Raw genomic sequence first — 16,547 nt, 5'->3', positions numbered from 1 at the left:
GTCTATGAGCATAGTTGGTAATTCATCATTCTCTCCCGTTATTGTACTTATTAGTACTCTCCTTTTACCATTGTTGGTAATTTCTCTATTTTCTTAACTTTTTTCCCAGTATTTAACAACAAAAGAAAGCTTTCCTTAATCTCTCTAGACTTTTTCTAGAGAAATGTCTGATAAGCCTTCAGGGTTTAAAAAATGTGTGGCATGCGGCCACAAAATACCAAATTCAGACACACATTCTAAGTATGTCTACTGTCTAGGAGCAGCTCGTTTGGATTCGGACTGAGACATTTGCAGGAGATTTAACTCCTGCTCTTTAATTGATCGTAAAAATTAACTAATACTGTCTTCAAAAGCTTTGTTTATGGCTTCCGGGGCCCAAACCCCTAAGAGATTGGAGAAAAAAAAGGAAATTCTCTTTCTAAGGAATCTCATAAGAGATCTCCTGAACAGACATTGGCTTGTACGTCAGCTCTGTCCTCAGAGCTACAGCAAACAAGTGAGATCTGAGTGGTTCTGATTGGATAGCAAAATCCAACAAATTCGAGACCCGTTCTCCTCAGTTACTGATGGAGTCAATTACCTCTTGGCTTCCATCACCTTTTTATGAGGAGTCTCCCCGTTACCATTCAAGATGCTCGTCCATGGCCTCATCCCTTCGGTCTTCCAGGAGCCTATCCAAGGCAGATGTGGGCAGGATAATGAGGATGTTCCTCAGGATGCAGATACAAATGGAAGTCCTTCTGGCTCTGATCCCATCTTGCCTGAAGCCCCTCATTAGTACTTCACCTCTGATCTTAGCCCCTTCTCCAATCCATGCTTCGGTTTCAGAGCTGTCGATCTGAAAGCCTTGGAGTCATCTGCCTCGACTCTAAAGATTTTGGCATCTTTGACTTTGATCATGTCTCTGAGCTGTCTGGCACTGGGTACTTCAGAGCCAGATGAATCTTGGAACCGAAGCATCGGCACTGGCTCCGGTGTGTTGGATTAGACTCTAAAGTTGGGTTGTCGGAGGCATCTCTTTCCCCCAGAACTTCAGCTCTAGATAGCTGAGCTCTGACTTCCTTCTAGGGTAGTTTACCTGTGGGACAGTGGGAGCCAACAGTTCATAAGCCTTCCTTGGTGGATCCGTCAGTTTCTGTTTCTGCCAGACACTCTGCCTTTGAGGTAGTGCAGAGAGTCTTCTCCATTCCTAGAGTTCAGACTACACCTACCTTCCTTGGCTCTGACTTATCAATTCCATTTGATATTTTTTCCAGAGGCTCAATTATTAATTCCACCAGGACAGCCAGCTCGAACCAGTCTCCGGGCCACCCAGAAAAGTATCATTCTCTCTTCCAGTACCTCCCAGGCACACCCCATTAAGGAGGTTCCCTGGAAGAGGAAGTGCAAAAGGGGACACTTAGACTTTCCGCAACAGTTTTACTAAGGATGCTGACTTTGCTGAAGGAAAAGGGTCCCCCAGATCACTGCCTTGTGTCTCCTTTGGAAGCATTTTAGAATTCCTAAAACAAAGCAGTAGTTGGTCCCTCGATAACTCTTCCCAAGAGGAGTCGGTGTTCCTGAGGCCTTTAGAACTGGCCTACTTACCTCCTGGGTGACTTCATCCACTGGTGAGCTCATGGATTCAGTTTCTGAACAGGTGTGTTAGGAACTAAACACAACTGAGCTAATCCCTAAGAGACCAGACAGGATCCTGGCACCACCTAAGGATAGACCACACTGGAATAAAGGAGTGTCCATTAGTGTCATGGTCATAGTGGTGGCCAATAAAAATGAACTGGCAGAGCAGAGTTTCTCTTTCAACCCCCCAGCAGGGAGTCTAGGGTGATGGATAGTTTTGGAAAGCATGTCTGTGCTTCAGTGACCTTTGCCCTTGGTAGCTGAATTATTTGGCACATTTCACAAAACTTCAGAGGGATTTGATCAAAGAACTTTCCAAATCCCTCTTTGTGACCATATCCTCCAAGGTAGAGAGTACTGTTTCCTCACAGTGGGCTACCTTTCAGCTGCATGGCAGATGAGCCTAATGGACAAGTTTGAAATAGACTTGAAGGTACCTCACAGGCAGTGGGTTCAGGCATTTCCATGAGGAGCCATGCCTAGATGCACTTTTGTGATTTTGTGGAACCCTTCAAATCTTCTTTCATCAATGCTGCCTTTGATAGAATCTCTTTATTCTTCCCCAAATTGAAAGAAACTCTCTAGGTGTCAGCAGGAAATGAAAACCCTGTCTGCTGTGGCCGTATGTTTTTTCAGCTCCTCAGTGGATGTTTTCTAGGAACCAACAAAGCAGACAGAAAATGTGGTTCAAAAAAAATCCCAGGGTCCCTTACAAGATCCCCATGGAGACCGTTCCCACAGGGGCAGAAAGGGGAACTCAAATGGAAGACTCGGTCCCCGCAGCAGTAGTTCAAGTAACCAGGATACCTTCTCTGGCAGATCCTGTAAGGAAGAATGAGTGTCCAGCTCTGTTGATTGCTAGACAGCCCAGGCTTTCCTTTCAGTAACATTCTCATCACCATCCCACAAAACTTCCAGTAGAAAAGTTAACAAAAACAAATGGAAAGGATTTGTTTTTTTTTTTTTGTCTACCCCTGCACCAGAGAGCCTGGCTAGAAATTACAAAAAAAGATTCACGAGTGCAGTGGATAATATCCAGAGGTTATGCAGCACCATTTTCCCATCCACCCCTTCTAGTAGCAAACAAAATCCTTGATGTTCCACCCAGTCAGAGGAAATTGTCACTACGACTAAACAAGCTGCTAGAAAAGATCATCCACGCGGTTCCCCAATACCAGATAGAATCTGGAACTTATTTTCAGTGCCAAAAAAGACATTTGACTAGAGACCAATATTGAATCTCAGCAAACTAAATCAGTCAGTTGAACATACAAAGTTTTGGTTGTTCATGGTGCAGTCCATTCTGCCCTTTTTACATAAGGATGACTGGATACGCTCAGTACATCCTCAGGATGCATACTGTCACATAAAACGAACAGATGGTCCAAAAATTATAAATCGCTAACATGTACGGTAAAGGCAGCAAGTGCTGCTTACACTTGCATACAACAAATACTGACGAAATACAAGCTGACGTGAAGGACATGATCTATTAAAAATGTCAGAACTTTTGTACAAATAATTCAAATGCTAGAAGCTAGACATTAAATCATTATACTCACCTACAAAGCCTTTAGCTTAGACTCAAAGCCCGCCCACTATATACAGGTCACAATAAAATAAGTTGGGTAAACGGGCTACCGCTACATCTACTGGTATAAAATAAATAAATAAATAGCTAGCATGTACGGTAAAGGCAAAAACTGCTACTTTACACATTCGTACAACAAATACTGAAAAAATACAAGCCGGCATAAACTGTTAGAAATGTCAGAAGTTTTTTTTGTTGTACGAATGTGTAAAGTAGCAGGTTTTGCCTTTACCGTACATGTTGGCTATTTATTTATTTATTTTATACCAGTAGATGTAGCGATAGCCCATTTACCCAACTTATTTTATTGTGACCTGTATATTGTGGGCGGGCTTTGATTCTAAGCTAAAGGCTTTGTAGGTGAGTATAATGAATTAATGTCTAGCTTCTAGCACTTGAATTATTTGTACAAAAGTTCTGACATTTTTAATAGTTCATGTCCTTCACGTTCATGTCAGCTTGTATTTCGTCAGTATTTGTTGTATGCCAAGTGTAAGCAGCACTTAACTGCCTTTACTGTACATGTTAGCAATTTATCATTTTTATGTCAGCAGATGTAGTTGTAGCCCGTTTGCCCAACTTACTGTATTATGACCTGTATATAGTGGGTGGGCTTTGTTTTTAAGCTAAAGGTTTCGTAGGTCAAAATATGACTTAATGCTAAGCTTTTAATTCTTTGTATGTATGAAAGTTTAAATTGGCAGGTACTGCCTTTATGATATGGGTTTGTTACTGACTTTATTTATGCCTAAAGACGAAGGCATGTAGCTCGTAATATTTATACACTGTGTTGCGATCTGCTTACAGTAGGCGGGCTCTTGCCTTCAGGTTAAAAGCTCTTCAGGATAATTAATGACTTAACATTTTCAACCAATGGCGTGTTGTAACATTTTTATTGAATAAGATAAAAAGAAGGGGCATGTGTGCTTTTACTTTGTCTGAAGAAGTCTTGGGATTGCCTAAGAAGAAAGCGCTTAACAATAAATGTTTTAAACTTCCTGGTTCGTGGTGTGGTGACCTGTGTTCATTCAGCTCGCCTTCTTTGTTCTAGCTTGTTTTTAGTTAGAGAGTTGCTGAGCCCATTTTTAGTTAGAGGGCTGTTCTTTCATTCTTTGTGTGACTATTGTTTTTCTGGTATGGACCATGTCTAAACAAGCTAAAGATGTAAAACCCTCGGGGTTTAAAAAGTGCCCTAAGTGCACTCAGAAGATGTCTATCACTGATAGCCATACTGAATGTGTTTACTGCCTGGGGGCAGTTCACTTACAGGAATCTAGATCAATAAGCCATTCCTTTAGTTCCAGAGTTCTTCACGAAAGGAGAAATAAGTTAATCCTAAAAGAGTTATTAAAATCTTCCTTTTCAGAGGCCTTAGAACAGGGTCAAAGTCCTCCTACAAAGTCCATTTCTCCATCCCAGAAATCGGATAAAACTTCATAAAGGTCATCCTCTCCTTCTTCAGAGCAGTTGAAGCCATCAGAAAAGTTGTCGAAGATGTCTCTGTCAGTATCAAAATCTGTTGGGTCTGAGAGACCTTCCACCTCAGCTCCATCTGTTTTGGAGCCGTTGGTGTTCCAAGTGAGGAACCGGTCCCCTGATCTGGAGCTGGTATCTCCAACATTAATGTCGCCTTTTTTTACAGACTACAGGATCTCCAGCTCCCTCCCCTTGATCCTCTAGAAGCCTTTCTGACTATGATGTGGATCATGTGATGCAGAGACTCTTGAGGACACCGGCGCTAGACAAACTTTTCTTGGAGCTGACCCAGAGGGCCTTGGAACTAACCAGTCCTGTCCATTCAAAATAAATTCCTCCTCCGACCTGAGTTGCTTGGAGCTGATAGTGATGGAACCATCAGAGCTGAGACCTGCCCCAGGATCTTCGGCTTCGACCGCTCTGACTACCTTGGTGCCATCTGAGGAGTCTAGAAGCCGACATTCTCTGGTCGGGCCTGGGGAGGACAGTCGGCCCAAGTTTTTATTGGATCCAAACTTACCTCTCGGGGCCTCAACGCACTTGAGTTCGGCTCCTACCTTGGCCTCGGAGCCAAGCCCTGTGGTGCCGGGTGGACCTCCTGATTCTTCGGAACTAGGGGCTTCCTCAGATCATGGGCAGGGGGGCTTTCGAGGTTATGAAGAGAGTATTGTCCCCACAGACAGCCCCACTGTCAGGTCGAGCCATTCCTTCCTCAAAGGCCCCGGTGTCCATCTCGGTACAACGGATTACACACAGACATAGAGACCCAAAGCCTCAGGATGCCCAGTGGGTGAACCCTTCTCTTCCGAAACCTCTCCAGAATGCCATTCTGAAAAGGTCCCTCGCAAGAGATTATGCAAGAGGAAGCATTTGGACTCCCCAGAGGAGTCGGTCACATCTGACACAGACCTTGATGACCCAGAAGGGTCCCCATGGTTACCCTGTGAGGATGTCTCCTTTGCAGACATCCTAGAGATCCTTAAGCAGAGAGGCAGCTGGAAGCCCATCACCCCTTCTGACGAGGAGTCTGTCTACCTGAAGGCTTTTGGGTCTCACTCTTCTGCCACTTGGGTGTCTCCGCCTTTTGATGAGCTTATGGAATTAGTTTGTCGAAAGGTGTGGGAGTCTCTAGACTTGGTGGAACCTGTCCCTAGGAGGCCAAATAAATTTATCATGTCCCCTGAAAATTCCTGACAAAAGGTGTCCTGGTAGATGCTATGGTGGTGGCGGCCACGAAAAATAAGTTTTCAGAAATGTTCACTTCTGGCCATCCCACGAACAAAAAGTTGCATACAATGAACAGATACAGAAAGTGCATGTTTTCTTCAGCGATATTTACACTCAGGTCCCTGAATTATCTGACGCATTTCACTAGGTTACAGAGGGATCTCCTTAAGGAGCTTGGAGATGCTCTCCAGGGTTCAGTAGCTGCAGGGGTAGCAGATAAAGTGTCCTCCCAGCTCTCCACCTTAAATTCAGTAGTGAACTCATCCATGAGGCTCTTTTCTTATGCAACTGATGGAGCGAGTAGGTCAGCGGGTTCAGGAATTGCCCTTAGGAGACATTCCTGGATGCGCTTGTGAAACTTTGCGGAACCCTTCAAGTCATCCTTTGTTAATGCCCCCTTCAACGGCTCGTCCTTGTTCGGGCCTAAAGTCAAAGACACACTAACCAGGTGTGAACAGGAAGGAAAAACTCTCTCTGCCATCGGAGTCCATTTTTCCACACCTTCTAGACCCTATCCTAAAGGTCAGAAGGGAGGAAAAATGTGGTTTTGAAAATCCCAGAGAGTTTTTCAAGACACACGAGGTGAACTCTCCCCCAGGGGCAGAGGGGGAAGCGATAATGGAAGATGCAGGCCATGAGGCAGAGGGGGTCTGCAGAACCAGGGCAACAGAGAATCCTTTTTTGTTAATCCCTTTCAGTGCTCCTGAAAGGAGGCCCTTCTGTCCCTCTCTGGAGGCTGTCTGGGGTCGCTTGTCTTTATACCCAGACGCGTGGCTAAAAATAACAAAAAACAAGTGGGTGCAAAGCATCATATCCAGAGGTTACGCTATACCCTTTTCTATGCCCGCCCCATACATGAAAAACACTCCGGATGTTCCACCCTGTCACAGGAAACAAGCAACCCTAGAAATACAGAAGTTGCTAGAAAAAGGTTATCAAACCAGTCCCCACAGACAAAATAGGATCCAGGACTTACTCAAGGTTCTTTTTAGTTCCAAAGAAAACAGGGGACTGGAGACTCATACTGGATATCAACAGACTGAACAAATCTGAAAAATCTGAAAAAAGTATCTAAAAAAGACAAAGGTCCAGAAGGTTACACTGCAGTCGATACTTGCCTTTCTGGAAAAAAACAATTGGATATGCTCTGTAGATATCCAGGATGTGTACTACCACATAAAAATGGACAGGCCATTCAGGAGTCATCTGCACTTTCGGCTGGGAGCCAGTCACTATCAATTTTGAGCTCCGCCCTTTGGTCTCACTACAGCCCCCAGAGTGTTCACCAAATGTATGGCAGTAGTTACGGCTCACTTGAGATGTCTAGGATTCCAAGTGTTTCCATACCTAGAAAAAACAAAATTCACAGCAGCTTCCACAAAACCTATAATCCACAAAATGAAGCAGCTTTTCAGGCAAAACAATAAAGCTCTGAGCAGGGCAAGCTTAGAAAATTGTGCTAAAACCACGGACGGCTCAGTACACTTCATTTCACTTTATTCCACAGAAACACAGCACATTAAAGGACAACCACGCCCTCAGACTCAAAAAACATACTAATTTCATCATGGTTTGATGTTTCCTACATTTTAATAGCACTCTGAGACTATTTTGAGCTTTTTAGATATTTTTAGATGCAATTTCTGACTCTGACCACATGGGTTCTGGCATATTGAAAAAATTCAGACTGTTTACTCTGCCTCTAAGTATCCCAGAATGCATTATTTGTCTCCAAAAAATTGCATCAGATCTGCCACGTTTTGCCTTAAGCTGCTGTCACTTCATTGACTTAACAGGCATTCACTGCAGTCTTAAAATCCCCTACTTTTGGTTAAAATGTTATCCTTTTTCAATGACCACTTAAAACACAAAAAGTGCAAATGCTACAGAACAGAACTGAAAGGTGCATTTTGTAGCCCTTTCATCTTAGAAATGCTAAATTGCTTTCTTTTGTGAAGGCTGAAATCTAGCTCTTCAAGGAATCTCCCCTCCCACTTCACACCTACCTTCCCTAGCTGTCAAAAGAGCCAAGGGTAATTTGACCCATTATCTGCATGTGATTGACAGCTCGTCACAGCAGGTGACCAGAGTAATGTAGTGTTTGCTTGTCAGCCTTTTCCTCCTTACAGTGGGAGACTTTTTTTGTTGCACTACTCCTGTCAAATTTAAAACCAAGCTACATAGCACTGGCAATAATCCTTGCTTTGCAAAGCAGTCTGCCACTTATTTTCCCTTCCTGTTTAAATAGCTAACAAATGATGCACTATAAACTTGAAATATTTTAGACTTGCATGACAGCACCCACATGCTTTTTTGAGTCAATTTTTAAAATAAATTATGGTAGTGCATACACACACGCAGACACACGCACGCAGACACACACACACACTGCTTTACTTCTACAATGATTTAGATTTTTACATTTTATAGCAGTGTACTAACCAAGCAGAGAAATCTGGTTCAAAAGCAAGGATAAATTGATCCTGAAATACCTATGAACCTCAGCGCAAGAAATTAGGACAAAGCCATACATAGAAGTGGGACAAAGGCACAAACGGAAAAGCGCAGTCCGGGTCTGAACTGTCTGCAAACAGCTACAATTAACTTTGAGTATGTGTCTACCTGTTTGAGCCAATATTCATTTTCCCCTGGAGAGCACTCTGCTTTGGCTTGTAAGCAGCCCCCACACACACACACACACACACACACACACACACACACACACACACACACACACACACATTCCACTTTCTCTTATTCCCTTCTGTTAGCAAATAGTATCCGCCATAACTCATCAAGCATTAAACATAACTGGGGAAATATAAACCCTGGATCAAAATGAAAATAAGTAGGCTAAGCTAAAAATGCAGCTGCGAAAGGGAAGCACGTGGCACCCTTACAAACAAAAAAATATTAACTCCACTAATGTGCAATTAAAAACTTGGGAGGACACAATATCAGGGCTAGGGAGGCATAGAAACAAGGACAAATTACATTTAGGATACACTATTAAGAAGTAATAAGACTTACCTTACTTATGAAGTAGCAAAACGCTGGTGAAGAAGAAGTGCTTCACATGAATAGAGTCGACCAGATTTGCTAACACAGAAAAGGAGTTCCACACAGCACCTAGTCCATTTATTAGGTTAACAGTGGGCTGGGAAAGGCAGTGTTGACATCACAATATGGGAGGATCACAGGGATTCTGTACAGCATGCAAATAAGGCAGTGTTTACGTCACTTTGGGGGAGGAAACCTCCCAGGATCTTCAGCAAGAGCTATGGCAGATGTGACATCATTATTTGAGAGACGACTAGACAGTTTTCATCTTGGTTTTAAAACTGAAAGTCAAACAGTACGGAAAAGTATGAAGCCTAAGCAGTAAAAGAGAATAGTGAATTTTTTTTTAAAGCTGCGGTTATGTTTTTTTGAGGCTGTATCACATAACAGGATTTTAGGGAGACATCAGGTAGAGATATTTGATTTGATATCCCGTTGTTTTCCTTTAATGCTCCACCATATGTTTTTGTTTTAAAAATCACTTCCTCGGATATGGGCTGTTCAAACTACTAACCCTTTTATACCATTCACTTAATTACATTGATTGGATTAATGAATTAATTAAAAGGTTAATTTCATTTAAAATCATAAACTTTTCTTTTTGCATCTCTCAGTGTTACCACAGTTAAAACACATTTAGTTTTACAATATTGGTGAATAAATATGTATGAATAAAAACATGTTTTAAATAATTCCTTAAAAAACTTGACTACAAGAAATAAATTATAAAGTTAAAATTCCTTTAAAAACACATTAGTAGGACTCAATAGTTAAAATTACCAGCTTAAAAATTTACTTTAAATGAACTTGATACTCCATCTAGTGGATAAATCATGAAATTACACATATTGTAAAAATTGAATTGTGAGCCAAAAGGCAAATTGTATACCATCACTCAGTTAAAAGAATGTTAAAAACAGGGAAAAATGAGGTTAAGAACAGGGAAAATAATGTTAAGAGCAGGGACAAATAAGTAACCTCATTTGCCCAAGGTGTGGAATAAAGTGAATTAAAGTATACTGAGCCGTCCGTGGTTTTAGCACAATTTTCTAAGCTTACCCTGCAAAGGGCTTTATTGTTTTGCCTGAAATGCTGCTTTGTTTCCATACCTAGATGACTGACTCCTAACCACCACCACCAAGCATCTACTAACGAAAGTAAAGGACACCACCTTGAAACTCTGTGCTTGTTTAGGGATTACAACAAACTATGAAAAATATGTCTTATTGCCATCTCAACATATCGTTTTTATAGGTGCAGATTTAGACACTACAACAATGATGATAAAGCTTCCACCAGAGAGAATACAGGCCCTTCAAGTACAGGTTCTAGACCTTCTCTTAAAAAAGAAAGACTCAAGCAAGGACAATTCTAAAAGTATTAGGCACCATGGCAGCAACAATAAATGTAATCCCCTAAGCACGGCTGCACATGAGAATTATACAGTGGCTTCTATTCACCCAGTGGTCCATGCAGGAACTTCCAATGTCGCACCAGATAATGTCAACAGAATCCTGCAGAAGAGACCTTCATTGGTGGCTCCACTCCAATCAAGTGACTTTAGGTCGACCCTTTGTTCTCCCATCACCTCTAGCCACAGTGACCATGGAGGCTTCCCAGATAGGGTGGGGGTGGCATTATCTAGGAAGAACAGCCCAAGGCACTTGGCAGGATCACGAGGCCCACTTGCACGTCAGTGTCCTAGAGACGAAAGTGGTGCTTCTGGCGTTGCAGGCATTCCAAGACTCTCTTCCAATAGGAACGATTGCATTCCAAATGGACAATGTCAGTGGTATGGTATATAAACAAACAAGGAGGAACCAGATCTTACTCCCCTTTTCAAGAGGCCCTGAGAGTATGGCAGTGGGCAACTTCCTCCCAGCGCTTTCTGGTAGCAATGCACATCCCGGGGAAATCCAGTGTGATAGCAGACAAACTCAGCAGAGCAATTCTGATGCCTCACGAGTTGTCCCTGAAACCAGAAATAGTAGAAATGATTTTCCAAAAAATGGGGCCCAGCCTTGTTATGATCTTTTTGCCACATCCATGAACACAAAATGCAGCAGATACTTTGCCCTCATCCCCCCTCTGGGGGAACCCCTAAGGGATGAACTTGTGCACGATTGGCCCCCAAGGCCTTCTCTACGCTTTCCTTCCCTTTCCATTGATACCCAAAGTTCTTCAGAAAGCCAGCACATTGGGAAGGAACTTAATACTTATAGCCCCTTACTGGCCTCATCAAATTTGGTTCCCCTTTTTGCGGCCTCATCTTCAGGAGGAGCCTTGGATTCTGGACCCAGTACCAGATGATCTGACCTATTCATCGGGAGCCCATCCATCTGTTCAGACCCTCAAGTTGACAGCTTGGCTGCTCCAATTCCAAACATAGCCAGGCTACAAAACCTTTCACCTGCGGTACAACATATCCTGATTTCTTCTCACAAGATGTTTACAAGAAGATTATATCTCAGCAAATGGAAAGGATTTTCTGTCTGGGCCTTAGAGAATCATATTGACCCTTATTCAGTGCCTATATCTTCCATTCTGGAATTCTTAACAAAGCTTTTTAATGAGCGAGCAGCTGCAGCTACTATTCGAGTACAATTAACGGCAATCTCAAATTTTCAGTTTGGGGATGAAGGACCAAATATTATGTCCCACATACTTTCTAAACTTTCCTGAGAGGCACTAACCTGTTGAGGCCACCCATTAAACCACCCCTACCAACATGGAACCTAAATTTTGTATTATCCCGGATAATTCTTCCCCCTTTGAACCTGTATCATCATGTGACTTAAAGTTCTTAACTTGAAAGACTATTTTCCTAGTGGCTATCACTTCAGCTAGGAGAGTTTCAGAGTTACAGGCATTATCTATCAACCCCCCGTATACGCTGTTCCACAATGACAGAGTCTCACTTGGTACAAACCCTTCTTATTTTACCAAAAGTATGTTCAGAATCCAGCTTAAATCAGCCCATAGACTCACCAATTTTTTTTTTCCAAGTATGACAATAAGGCAGAATATACATTAAACCAACTTGACGTTCATAGACAATTATGTTTCTATTTACACAGAAGAAAAGAATTTTGAAAGACTGACCAACTGTTTGTATCATTTTCAGACTGCAAAAAAGGTGCTTCAGTAGCGAAAACTACTCTATCCCGATGATTTTCAGACTGCATCTCTTTCACTTATCAGTCAGTAAACAAACAGTTGCCAGACAAAAAAAGAGCTCATTTCACTAGGGCTGTTTCGACCTCTTCTGCATTTCATGCAAAATTACCAATAGGTACCATTTGTGCGGCAGCAACGTGGGCAAAGCCTTATACCTTTATCACTCATTACATAGTGGATTTGGCCTCCAGGGACAAGGCCTCTTTTGGGTCTGCTGTTCTGAAGAATGTTCTCCCATGAGCCACCCAAGAAAAATGGTGCTAGGGACACTGTCCCATCAGTACAGAATGAAGGCAAGATAGGACAACTTCACATAAAGAAATTATGTACTTACCATAATGTTCCATGTGAGTTGTCCATCTCACCTTCATTCTTATGTCCCCGTCCTACCCCCAGTCTTTGGCTTCTAGAGGACCAAGAGGTTACTGATTAACATCTGATGTTCTCTGACCCTCTTCTTGGCTTATAAAATAATAGGGAGATTTTCATATGAGTATTAGTATACCAGCAAACAAGATCTGGGGAAGGCACTAGAGCATTGTGGGATAGAAAGTAAGCCACGAGCTAGATAGAGACCATGAGCTTTTGTAAATGGCCGAGTCGGAACTGAGGATTGGTTCCGAACCCATCAGTATAGAATAAAGGCGAGATGGACAACTCACATGGAATGTTATGGTAAGTACATAACTTCTTTTTTTTTTGAGATATAAAGAGAATAACAGAGTAGTAATTAGTGAAGGTGTACCTTTGCAGTAGAAGAGGGAGTCAGATTATTGGAAGTGCAGTTTTGGCACTTGTGCACTGCCATACAGAGGAAATATTCCATATGGATTTTTCCAGGTTGACTCTTAGTTACCGCAGCTATTCTGCCTTGCCTTTAACCCATTAAGTTGTCTACTTAACAGCTTAGGTCATGGCTATAATTTGGCTCCTAGAAAGCAATAAAGTGTAAAGACTTCTCATCTTGTCTTTGTCGATGATTTAAAACTGTATAGCTCATCAGATGAGGAACTAAAAGCACAACTGCAAGTTGTCAAAACTTATTCATATGATATAAGAATGTCATTTGGTCTTGATAAATGTGCAAAAGCAACCTTTAACGCAGGAAAACTGGGGTTTGGGACAAGGATGTGATATAAAAGAACTTGAGCAAGAAGGAGTTTATAAATATTTGGGAATTAATGAAGAATAAACAAAAACACACGAACAAATGCGAATAAAACTTAGTAAGGAATACTTCAGAAGACTTAAATTAATCCTGAAAACAGCATTGACCTCTAGGAACAAAATCCAAGCTATAAACCAATTTGCTCTTCCTGTCCTAACTTACAGTTTTGGAGTGATTGACTGGCCCCAAAACATGTTGGATGGATTAGATGGGAAACAAGAAGAATGCTTCATGCTCACCAAATGATTTATAAAAAGTAGTGCACACCAAGATTATATATTCCCCGTTCTGAAGGGGAGATGAGCCTCCTTGAAATTGATTATATGTATAGATCTGCAATTGTGGGACTCCACACATATCTGCCGACCTCACAAGACCCAAACATAATGAAAGTTTTGAAACATGAGGAGAATAAATCTTAAGATGACTTCTGTGCTTAATCTAGCAGAAGCATATTGGCGTCAAGCAGGAATGGAAATCAAACCAGAAGTAGATAAAAATCAGGCAGCAACTGAATGTGCCAAAAAACAAAAGAAATAATATAAGGTGAAGGACCAGATGAGAAGGCAAGAAATGTGGAAAAAGCATAAATATAGTTCCAAGTATAGAAAACTTCTGGAAGAACCTCATGTTGATCAGGAATGAATGCAGGAATGGTTAAGGACAGGCAGATTCAAACCAAAAGATGTAAGGTTAATATTGGCGGCCCAAGATAGTGAACTGCGCACACTTTGGTTTACAAAGTCCATTGATCATGTGGAGAAACAGACAGATGCAAGTTTTGTAAAACCGAATTGGAAACAGTTGCACACCTTGTTGCTGGTTGCATACTAATGGTAGAAGGACTATATACTGAAAGGCATAATAACATGGTAAGACTTGCAGTGGGGATTGTGCAAACATTATGGTATTGAAGTGGCTGAAAAACACTGGAAACATGAGCCACAACGCATCATAGAAAATGAAGATGTCTACATCACATGGGATCATCCATTTACCAACAATTCAAATGATAGATGCTAGAAAACTGGATATAGTGGTCCAAGAAAAGAAGATAAAAATAGCATTGATCATTGAAATTGCCACACTCAGTGACTACAGTGTCTTGCATACAGAGAGACACAAAGTCATAAAATATCAGGATTTGCAGGCAGAAAAGAGAGCAATGTGGAAGAAAGATACCCAGACAGTTCCAACAGTAGGAACAACAGGTCTTATAAAAAGAGTCTACAATTGTATTTGGATATACTACCAGTACATGCAACTCCGTATGAATTGCAGGAGGAGTCATTAGTGGACACACTGTGGGTGCTGCAAAGAGCACTACTGGCTGACATCAAAGAGTAAAACAATAGTAATTTCATGAATTTTAATCATTCTTTGACTTAGGATTGAGATCCATTCCTGTCACAGTATTAGAAACCCAAAAGATTTGGAGAAATTAAAAAAAGGAAATATTACTGTGTGGCTAAATTAATAACTGATAAAGTTCTACCACAAGAATATAGGGTAGTGACGGAGAGAAAGGAGAGAAATCAAATACCATCGTGGAAGTATCAAATAGAGAAAAACTATAAAGCAACTAAGATAAGAAGTGTCACTGTTAGAAGAGTATAGAAGAGGGAACAGATCAACCAAATACTTAGAAAGATAGATGTGATAAAAGAAATGCACAGTATTAGAACAGATCGGGAGTTATCATGCACTATCACAAACTAAAAATCTCAGCACAGGTGGAAAAACATAGAAGATACGCAGATAAATATAAAAGAAAAGTACAAAATAAGCAATTTATTGACAACCATAAAAACGTTTTATAGAGAATTGGGAAACCAAGTAAAAGGAATTGAAAGACCTCCAAAAAAAAAGAAATAGATAAATTTTGGAGAAATATCTTAAGAAGATCCTGTGGAACATAACAAAGATGCTAAATGGATAGAAGTAAAAGAAAGAATAAGAAGGTTAAAGATACAGGGTATGAAATGGGATGAAGTAACAGCCAGAGAGATTGAAACAAAGTTAAGAAAAGCCCCTAATTGAAAAAACGCAAGCCCAGATGCAGTACCTAACCTCTGGTTAAAAATATTAACATCTCTGCACAAAGATTAGGCATAAGAATTATTTATATGTGCACCCCGAACAGACACCAACCTGGCTAACAACAGGAAAAACAATGCTCCTACTTGAGTGAACCTGCAAGCTACCCAAAAAATAAGCCAATAGCTTATCTTTCCACGATGTAAACTATACACTGGAATTGATGCTGACAGAGTTTATAGTCATCTAGAAGAAAACTCAATTATGGCAATAGAACAAAAGTGCAATAAAAGAAAGTCATATGGATCAAAGGATAATTTGTTAAATAAAGTCATAGTGGAGAACTGTAAAAAGGGAAAGAATTTAAATATGACTTTGATTCACTACAGAAAAGCATTTGATAGTATCCCACATTCATGGATAAAAGAGTGCTTAAAAATGTATAAAGTAACACCCTACAGTGATCACCTACATTAGTGACAATGAAACAGTAGTAGACCACTTTGCAACTAAGCCATTATAAAGGACAAATTATTATTCCAGGGATAAAAATTCAAAGGGGGATATTCTGGGGTAACTCTCTGTCACCGCTATAATTCTGTCTTGTCCTTAATCCATTAAGCTGTCTACTTAACAGCTTAGGTCATGGCTATAATTTGGCTCCTAGAAAACAACAGTGTAAAGACTTCTCATCTTCTCTTTGTCAATGATTTGAAACAGCATAGCTCATCAGATGAGGAACTGAAAGCACAACTGCCCTTTTTCAAATGATATAAGAATGTCATTTGGTCTTGATAAATGTAGAAAAGCAACATTTAAAGGAGGAAAACTGCAGCACCAAGAAAACATCAGTTTGTGACAAGAATGTGATATAAAAAAACTTGAGCAAGAGGGAGTGTATAAATATTTGGGAATTGATGAAGGATCGACAATAAAACATGAACAAATGCAAATAAAGCATAGTAAGGAGTACTTTAGAAGACTTAAATTAATCCTGAAAACAGCATTGATATCTAGGAACAAAATCCAAGCTATAAACCAATTTGCTCTTCCTGTCCTATCTTACAGTTTTGGAGTGACTGACTGGCTCCAAAAGGTGTTGGATAGATTAGACAGGAAAACAAGAAGGATGCTTCATTCTCACCAAATGATTTATAAAAATCAGTGCATACCAAGATTATATATTCCCCA

This window comes from Protopterus annectens, chromosome 7.part0, assembly GCF_019279795.1.
Source record: "Protopterus annectens isolate FY-2018-M chromosome 7.part0, PAN1.0, whole genome shotgun sequence".
Taxonomy (NCBI): Eukaryota; Metazoa; Chordata; order Ceratodontiformes; family Protopteridae; genus Protopterus; species Protopterus annectens.
Note: the sequence above shows the minus strand (reverse complement) of the source record.